The following is a 10,283-nucleotide window of genomic DNA, read 5'->3' on the forward strand; positions in this document are numbered from 1 at the left end:
GATAAATCATGTTGGTGGTATTTATCCCTGCGATGATATGAAAAAAATGGCACTTTTTGCCATTTAAGCCTTAGCCCCAACCTAATAATAAAAAACAAAAAAGACAAATTCCAGTAGAGGAGCATCCTACAAAATACTTGACCAATACTCAAAACTGTCAAAGTCATCAAAAACAAGGTTGCCATAGCCATGGGAACCTTAAGAAAACATGACATGTAAATGTAAAGCAGTAGCCTGGATGGGATTCTAGAACAGAAAAAGATCGTAGGCAAAAACTAAGGAAATCTGAATAAACGATGGACTTAATTAATGCCAGTATATCAATACTATTTTCTTAATTATAACAAATGGAACATACAAATGTATGCCATTAATAATAGAAGAAACTGGACACGATGATATATGGGAATCTTGGCACTACCTTCTCAATTTTTCTGTAAATCTAAAACTATTCCAAAAAGTAGTCTTTTTTTGTTTTGTTTTTTAAAAATATATTTCTATTGATTTCAGAGAGGAAGGGAGAGAAAGGGAGAGATAGAAGCATCAATGATGATAGAGAATCATTGATTGGCTGCCTCCTGCACTTTCCACACTGGAATCAAACCATGACCTCTTGGTTCATAGGTCGATGCTCAACCACTGAGCCATGCCAGCCAGGCCAAAAAAAAATAGCTTATTTTATAAGTCTTATTTCCAAATGAATGTTATACAATCATTAAAAAATAATGAGGCAGATCTTTATTAATAAACTCTAAACATGTATTATTCATGAAAAAAGAAAGTTGCAGAACATTGCTGCTTGCTCTTTATGTAAAGAAAAAGGATATGCAGCAGTATTTGTTTGCACATGCATAAGCAAGTACCCAAGAAACCAGTAATAGGAGTAGGGAAATTGAGCGACTGGAAGACATGCACAAGAAGGAGGCTTACTCTTTACAATATATCGTGTGTGTGTGTGTGTGTGTGTGTGTGTGTGTGATGTGCCATTGAGTCAATTCCAACTCCTGGAGACCCTGTGAATGAGTGCTGTCCACAGTGTCCTGTCCTCAACAGCCCTACTCAGCTCCTATGAGTAGACTCATGCCTATGGCTTCTTTTAAGGGGTCAGTCCCTGTTACATTTGGTCTTCCTGTTTCCTGCGGCCTTCTATTTTTCCCAGCATTATTGCCTCTTCTAAGGAACCTTGCCTTCTTATGACGTGCCCGAAGTAGGGCAGTTTTAGTTTTATTGTTTTTGCCTCTAGTGATGTTTCTGGCTTAATTTGCACTAGGACCTATTTGTCTTTCTGATGGAATCTGTAGAGCTCTCCTCCAATACCATATTTTAAAGGAATCAGTTGTTTTCTCTATCAGCCTTATTCACTATCCAACTTTCATACTGGTGTGGATGATTTTGGTAGCTTTATTTTATTTTATTTAAAAATATATTTTATTGATTTTTTACAGAGAGGAAGGGAGAGAGAGAGAGAGAGAGAGAGAGAGCTAGAAATATCCATGAGAGAGAAACATTGATCAGCTGCCTCCTGCACACCTCCTACTGGGGATGTGCCCGCAACCCAGGTACATGCCCTTGACCGGAATCAAACCCAGGACCTTTCAGTCCGCAGGCCAACGCTCTATCCACTGAGTTAAACCGGTTTCAGCAGTAGCTTTATTTTTACTTTATTGATTTTTTAGAGAGAAGAGAGAGAAAGAGAGAGAGAAGAGAGAGAAAGAGAGAGAGAGAGAGAGAGAGAGAGAGAGAGAGATTTGTTGTTCCACGTATTTATGCATTCATTGGTTGATTCTTGTATGTGCCCTGACCAGAGATTGAACCCACAACCCTAGTGTATCCAGACAACACTGTTGCCAGGGCCCAGTTTTGGTACCTTTTGAATATGAAACCATGTGAATATATTTTCTATTAAACAAACAAACAGGCACACACACAAACTTACAAAATCAGATACAGAGAAGATGGCCTGCCAGATCCTCCTGACATTTTGAGTGAGAGTGGACTGGGGTTTTTCCTGTCAGGAAAGAACAGGCGAGAGGCAGCTAAGGATAAACCAAACCGGTTCTAAGATCCTTTCCAGAGGAGCAATAGGGCAGAGGTAACCAGGGCTGTGAGGGACATGGAACAGTGAGTCTTGAGCTCGATCAGGAATGGTTTCGTGCAGGTCAAGTTGCCCTAATCCGTCAGTCTCTTCTGAATCCTGTCCTACGATCTGCCTTTTGAATGTTTACTTTTCTCCAGGTTCCAAGCTTGCCCTATTGCCTTCTTGCTCTGTATGCTCTTCCTTGTGGATTTCGTCCATGAAAGTCATTGATTCTATGTAGGGCCAGGATCAAATGACAAAAGAGAGATACTAGAACTCAGTTTTATGGACTATGAGGGCTTAACACCTGGGTGAACTGGAATAGTGTAAAGGTAGGGGGCATCACTATACTGCATTGGTTTACTTCTGGGTTCTTGTCATTATCTCTTCATTGTGTGTGCATGACTCTAGGCTAGGCACTGTGAAAAGGTTAATAAGTTTGCTCCTGCAGAGTAGGGCTTTATAATTTGAAAAAGGCCAACACAATTACTGTCCAACGAATAAAATGGCATGAGGCCAAAGCAACAACTGAAAGAAGCATCAAAATAAGCCTGATTTAAATTTTTAAAATTTTTAGTTATAATTCTTAGAAAAGATAATGATGGGGGGGGGGGCTTATAATCTAATAAACAGAGCACCTGAGTTCATCTGAAAGATAATATTAGTTTGAAGTTCTGAAACACATATACGTGTGGGAACAGAGGGTTAAGTGTTTTTTCTTTTCTAAGTTTCATTTCTCGAGCCAGTGCACCTGCATTCTCCCTTTGATCATGAACAATGTGATGGAGGAGGTGGTTCAACTGCGGACAATATATACTGTACCCAGCACGCAAGCAGGACTGTTAAGCGTGACCTGGCTGACCCCACGCCGTCATCTCATTGCCTGACAGCCAAGAGCATGGTTGACGTCTGCTGACATCCAGGACTGCATGCAATTGCATTCTGTTCCCAACCTCACCCCAGCCCATTTTTCCTATATAATCCTGTCCCCTGCACCTCATAGTCAAGACAGGTTTTGGATGCTTGTAAACTCCCTATCTTATTGGTTCTCAATAAACGTCTTATATGATTCAACCCTGCCTTCGTTATTGCGACAGGCAGCCTAAGCCCATCTGGGGGGTTACCAGCAACAATGACACGAACCATAGGAAGTTACAGCTTTTTCTTGACGTTGACGATGGAGAAAAGGGGCAGGAGCCAAGGGATATGAGCAACTGCTAGTAACTAAAAAAAGCAAGGGATCTGAACATAGGATTGTATTTCTCTTAGGTAAATTTCGAAAAGTTAAACCACTGGATAAGAGGGTAGATATATTTTCACATCTTTTTTCCTGATGCAAATGTACCATTTTATATCCCAACCACCGATATATGAGAGCTCTGCTTACTCCACATCTTCATAAACATTTGATGCTGCCAGTCTTTTTAATTTTAGCCATATTTTGGGTGTGTTATTTTTTTTGCCCCCTTTTCTATTGGTTTTTATTGCCCTTGATTTTTAAAGAGTTTTTAATGTAGTCAAGATATTACCTCTTCATGTGTGACATACATTCTGATTTTTTTGTTAGTAACTTTGACCTTATCTTTAAAGTTTTTGTAGCTGAAAAAAAAATTTTTTTTTTTGTAAATCCTCACCTGAGGATATTTTTTCATTGATTTTTAGAGAGAGTGGAAGAGAAAGGGAAAGACAGAGAGAAACATCAATGTGAGAGAAGCACATCGATTGGTTGCCTCCTGCAGGAGCCCCGACCAGGGACCAGGCAGGGAGGAGCCTGCAACTAAGCTACATGCCCTTGACCGTAATCGAACCTGAGAACCTTGGTCTGCAGGCGAACACTCTATCCACTGAGCCAAACTGGCTAGGGCTATAGTTGAAATTTTTTATCTTCCCCCCACCCCCCATTATGTCTGGATCTCGGGTCAGAGTTATAAATCCACTTCTTACACCCAGGTTTAAAGGAATTCATCCATGTTTTCTTCTTGTAATTGTATTGTTTCATTTTTCCCACTAGATCTCTGATCCATTTGGAGTTTGCCTGTGGTCCAATTTTATTATATTTTTCAAATGGCTCTTTGGTTATCTGAACACAATTTCTATAAAGATCCATCTTTGTCCTATTTGAGATGCCACTTTTATAATATATCAAATGTACTTGAGTCTATTTCCAAACTTCCTATTTCACTCAATGAAAATTAAAGTTTTAAGATTTTTATTTTTCTAGCAATTGATTGTTTGGAAATCTGTGTGAGCCTGAAAAACAGAGTTTCAATTTACTAGGAAAGAGGAGTTAGGGGAGTATCCTTCTGCAAGCAGATGGGCTAGATCTCATTTTCAACTGGATTTAGACATCTAACACTTGCTTGCAACCTTGAGTTAACAAGAGCAAGCTTAACATAGGACCCACAATGGGATGCAGTGCTACGAATAGGCAGGGACTCTATTTGAATGCTGCATATGGACAGACTGGCCTGGGGAACTACAAAGTCCAGTCCTACTTCTGTACTATTGTTGACACTTCTAAGGTATATTTATTAGAATTTTCCTCTCCCCTCTGTCTTCTGAGTCCTCCCTCCACACCTGGGTTTTTTTTTCTTTGTTGTTTGTTTTTTGACAATCTCCCTTTGTTATGTTTCTGGGTAAGAATTAAAGAAAATCAGAGAGCAATATATAATCACCTTAACATGCAGAAAAAGACAAACCCCAGAGGTCTTAATAGCGCTTGTTTGGAAGTTAAGACAAAGTATGAGGGCACTTGTAGTTTTGTATTTATTAGTACGTTTGCATCATGTTATTTTAAAATACTGAGTGTATTTAATAAATGTTTACAGAGTGAAGAAAGTATAGAAAATATACAGTATAAAAAATGATCCCTCTGTAGCTTATAGAAAGAAATGATATATGCACACAAAAACTATAATTCAAAATAGCCTATCTCAGAACCACATCTTATATTTCTTTAATCCTCTATAGGATTTGTATAGTACCTTGACGTGATAGCTAATAAATTTCTGGAAATTGTAGTTGCCATTTGCGAATATATTTTATTTTGTGGGACATATAATGCAAAAATACCACCAGAAAAATATTTAAATATTGTTTTGTCATATTCATCATCAGGTCTCTAAAAAGTATTTAAAAATTAGTCACTGGATAGTTTTCTTTGATTAATAAGACGAAATAGAAGAGATCTGTTTTATTTCAATACAGCCGGCAGTGGAATATTATGATCACCAGGGTGCGCTATAAGCTTTGCCATCAAATTAGTCTTCCTGGCAGTAAAGCCTGAAAATCACAAAGATGTCCAGTGTTTAGAGTAGGTAATCCCTGGACCAGAAAGTTACTGAACTTTTGCCAGACTGTGGCAGGCACACATCAGAAATCACAATGTCACCTCGCTAGTTCCCATTTGAAAATTGTGAGAATACAAGCATGCTATGTTAACAGATGTCTTTGTAACAAAGATGAAACTTAAAAGAGCACATATAGAATTCATTGTTCTAATGGAGTAAAATTTGCAAAAAGTTAATGTTTAAGAGCATAGTTTGTTCTGTATTTCACAAAAGTTAGGCATAAGTAGGAAGTAGATCAAGAAATAACTATAATTAGAATTACTTTTCAAGTCAATGCAAACTTTTATTTTCTAACTTTAGTTTTAATCAGTGTTCATCTTCACTGATATTATGTTGCATTTTAATAATAATCAAACACAAATTGATATTCAATAGGTTAAAAGACAATAGACTCATATACCCCAAATTGAGATTCCTTCCCCCACCCCATTTCTCTGAAATGTTTTTAATTAGAAATAAAGGATGAAGTTTTTTAAAAAACACAAACACTTGAGGTAGTTGATTTATTTGCTGTGAATGCTTTTCTGTCAAAAGAGGTCAAGTTCTCGGAGGACCTCAAGGATTTGGACTGCGGGCTATGGTTTACTGAGCCGTTCTAGCACATCTATATATGTTACATAATATGCCTCTATTATAGCAGTTATTGCTGTGTATTGTAATAGGATTTGCATGTTTGCTAATCCATTGTGAAACCCTTAAGAAGAGGGACTACCTTTATTCATATTTGTTTTCCCAGTGTCCAGCAGAGTAGTTGGCATAGAAAGTTTGTTTAGTAGATTACATACTATTCAAGTAGAAACTGGTTAGACTGATGAAAAATTTAAAAACAGGACTGGTTGCTGGTTTGTGAAAGCACTGGAGAACCAGTCCTTTATTGAGTTTCATGTTTCAAAGGACTGTGTGATTATTTTAAACAACGTTATTGAGATATAAGTTACATACCATACAATCCACCCATTTCCAATGTACAATTCTTGCCCTAGCCACTTTGACTCAGTGGCTAGACTGTTGGCCTGCGGACTGAAGGGTCCCGGGTTCGATTCAGGTCAAAGGCATATGCCGGGGTTACGGGCTTGATTCCTAGTAGAGGGCGTGCAGGAGGCAGCCAATCCATAATTCTCTCTCGTCGTTAATGTTTCTATCTCTCCCTTTCCCTTCCTCTCTGAAATAAATAACAATATATTTTTTAAAAAGAGAGAGATAAGTCTCAGTAGAAGATATTTCCCAGACTACCTTAGTAAGCTCAGAGCAACTAAAGAAAACCACAGCCCCTGACTTTTCGTTTTATACTTACAAAGCATATTACATAGTCATTGGGGCCATTTCTTACAGTTATTTGAAAGTAAATATAAATAAAAATCACACCTGAACATACTATTTATTACATCGAAATATCACTGTATGCCTAGTAGACAGACACTGCACGTGGCTATGAGGCTTTAAAAATAAAATGTTCAATTCTGAGATTTTTAAAATTAAGCTATAATTGACATGCAACATCCTAATATATTAGTTTCAGATGTACATGAGATTTGCTTTCAAAGAGAGAGATAGAAAGATCTAAAAATGGGCGGAAGAAGCCACGAATGGAGGAGAAGGGAAAGGAGAAAGGAATTTTCCAGTGTGTCCTTTATTCTGTGCTGGGAGAAAAGCAGTGTTGAAAGGTGCTTTGTGTGCTGTGTTCAAACTCAGTATAAACCTGAACTTTGCTCATTACCCTTGAATGTGCTCTAAGACTGATCCCAGGATCAGAGTATCATCCTTTCAGACTCAATTATCTAGGGCACACATCCCTAGTTTGAATCATCCCCTTTTTGGTGTGCAAATCTTACTTTATTATCAATGCTGCGTGACAAATTGCTCCCAAAACCTAATGCTTAAAGCAACAGTAAGCATTTGTTTATATTATCACATAGTTTCTGTAGGTCTGGATTTTGGGAGTGGCTTAGGTGGGTGATTCTGGCTCAGGGTTTCTTTCACACGGTGGCAGTCGAGATGCCAGTTGGGCCTGCAGTCATCTGCCGGCTTGGCCAGGGTCGGAGGGTTTACTAACATGGCTGGCAAAATGGTCGGATTAATCGGTTCAAGGCCTGAGTTCCTTGCCGGTGGCCCACTACAAGGGGCTGCTTGAGTGTCCTCATGTTATGGCAACTGACTTCTCTCTAAGTAAGTGATCCAAGAGAGCATGAAGTGGAAGCTGCAAAGTCTTTTATGACCTAGCCTTGGAGTTTACACATCATAATTTGTGAAAAAACATACTGGTTACACAGGTCAGCCCAATTCATTATGGGAAGGACTATTGTGTCCCAGGAGGCAAGGTTCATATGTGAATCATGTTATTTAATCCAGATTTCTTTGAAACCACAACCAGACACACAATATGGATATTTGATTGAAGAAATGTGGTTGCTATTATTCACCCTGCCATGCTTTATTTTGCTTACATTAATGACCCATTAATATACTTAAGAAAAAAAAGTAAATTTGCTTTGTCAGCCATTGAAATTATCCTGAATTCCAGTACCAGCTCTTGAATAAACAGTACCTTTCCATTTAGCCTAAAAGAATATATCTTGGAGGCCTGGGAAGCTTTTCTCCTTGGCCAGTCGGTCCAATATCCCAGGATTCCTACTTCAGTGGCATTAAGTTTCACTGAATGTTCATCCTTACACTCTCTATCCTGAGATACACTGTTGCCCTATTCTCAAGATACTAATCACAGAACACTTCCCTCTGCACTGTACTTTTTAAGACTCTCTCGATATGTAGCTACTGGACTGCTCTCTCACATACTCTTATCCGTCATGGATTTGCATATGGGAGTTGGCCAGAATAATCATCTTTCCATCATTTGGAGAATCTAGCTGTACCTGCTGACTCATTTAAAAGAAACAATAATAGTCCTGTGAGTAAATTCATTAAAAGCCTTACCTATGATAGCAGTGATATATCTGGGTAGCTTGAAGAGGATACAACGTATTTGCTAAGTGAGTGAAAAATATTCTCTTCAAATAGAGAATAGCTGTTTGAAATATTGCTAGGCATAATGTCACTGAATCGGGACTCCTCCCCTCCTTCCAAACTTCTTTAATTTAAGGAAAAGTATTTACAGAAACTCTAATCCTTTCCAATTCAAATTATTTGCCCAGGCAATACTCAGAAGTGAATTATATTCTGTTAGACAAAGGAATGGAAAAGCAACTTGTGGTTTCAATCAGTGGGGGGGAGGAGGGGGAAACAACAATTTGCCAACTTTTTAAAGTTTGAATAGAACAAGAGGAGCTGCATCATCAATAGCTTTTAATGTACATTTTGTCCTGCTTTTTATCCAAGGATCTAGACATGTCAGACAGTAGAGGTGCCTGCTGTTTTTAAAGAATGCTAAGAGACTGTGGCATTTCCTGAACAAGGAGAAACAGATCCTGTAAACCATTGTGAGACTGAATATAGGATTCATCTTTAACCCTTTTATATTTTTTCCTCAGTGTTAAATTTGTCTGCATGCTCAAACCCTTTTCTATTCCTAGTTGGCTTTCATCATAATGTCACTTGATTGAAGAAGGGGATTTAAAGTAAAATGCAGCTCAAAATTCACTGCATCGTTTCAGTCCATGGTAGACTCCTGGGAGTCACTGTGATGATTAAAAAACAAAACAAGCCCTAGCCGGTTTGGCTAAGTGGGTAGAGCGTCGACCTGTGGACCAAAGGGTCCCAGGTTCGATTCCGGTCAAGGGCACATGCCCGGGTTGCGGGCTCGGTCCCCAGTGGGGAGCGTGCAGGAGGCAGCCGATCAATGATTCTCTCTCATCATTGATGTTTCTATCTCTCCCTCTTCCATCCTCTCTGAAATTAATAAAAAAATATTTAAAAAAAACCCCAAAACCCAAAACAACCAAAAATCATTGGGCGCGGGAGGTCTAAGAGACCTGAGCTTTGGTTCTGCCACGAATTACTTTTCTGGTCTTGGGAAAGCTGATTAATCTCTTTGGGTAACTTGGTGGGTGAAATTGGGGAAGGGGTTTCATCTTAAGGTTTCCTCTTCAAAGAGCTCGACACACCACGAAATACCAATGCATCGCACACAGCCTCACTGCTCGGCCCTCTTCACTCTTCTTTAAAAGTCTTCGAGGGACTCCCTGGAATCCTGCAACTGGTCCCCAGGGCGCTGCTCACTGACCCTTTGGCTGGTGGTGTCTCGAAAAGGGAATGAGATCTCGTTCCTCGTGGGTTGTGCAAACCGTAAGGATGCTCCGGGCTCCGGGCTGGCACTCCTTGCCCGGTTCTCGGGCTCCTTCCCTCCTTGTACCTTACGCCTTTCCCCGGTACCCACCGGTGATTCGTTTCGCGATTCTGGGGACAGCGTCCAACTGCCAGATCCTGGCCGCTCTGGCTCTGAGACAGCGGCATGGCAAGGCCTCCGGCTTGGGGCCCTCCTTCCTTGGAGAATGCAAACTCGTAACGTGACAAAACACTTCCGATTTTCTTCCCAAAAGCCCAACTCTAGGCTCACGCATTTATTAGAACCACCGCGCAGGTTGTAGGACTCCACTGTGCGCCAGTCGCTCGTCTCCGACGCCCCACTTCTCGGCTCCAGCCGGCCGGGAGCAGCGGCGAAGGCTGGAACTACGAGCCCCAGAATTCCCCGCGCAAGCGCGCTGCGATTGTGATGCTCCCTTCCCGGTAACTCGCCCTCTCAGGCAAACCTGAAGGTAGCGGCAATTCTCCGGTGGGGGGCGGGACGCTCTCGGCCCGACGCTCCGCCCCCTTCCTGATAGGCAATGGGAACAGCCAACCGACGTGGTGGGTTCGTGCCGCGCTCTCCAATCAGCACCTGCGGCGGAGAGGTGGGCGTGCGC

General features: G+C 40.5%; 2 long non-coding RNA genes across 2 annotated transcripts in view; both read right to left on the bottom strand.

Annotated features, from left to right (window-relative positions):
- Positions 1-6,488, bottom strand: part of LOC107181544 — a 22,881-nt gene extending 16,393 nt beyond the window's left edge. Inside the window, exon 1 of the long non-coding RNA XR_001512199.1 lies at positions 6,397-6,488. This is a non-coding gene — a long non-coding RNA (uncharacterized LOC107181544). The remainder of the gene's footprint in view (positions 1-6,396) is intronic.
- Positions 6,489-8,710: 2,222 nt separating this feature from the next.
- On the bottom strand, positions 8,711-10,049 carry LOC107181535. The gene is made up of 2 exons (XR_001512189.1): positions 9,318-10,049; positions 8,711-9,087 (listed from the first exon to the last, which is right to left on the bottom strand). It is a non-coding gene; the product is annotated as an uncharacterized LOC107181535 (long non-coding RNA).
- Positions 10,050-10,283: the final 234 nt, after the last annotated feature.

The sequence above is a fragment of the Myotis davidii genome, unplaced genomic scaffold (assembly GCF_000327345.1).
Source record: "Myotis davidii unplaced genomic scaffold, ASM32734v1 scaffold46, whole genome shotgun sequence".
In the NCBI taxonomy this organism is placed as follows: domain Eukaryota; kingdom Metazoa; phylum Chordata; class Mammalia; order Chiroptera; family Vespertilionidae; genus Myotis; species Myotis davidii.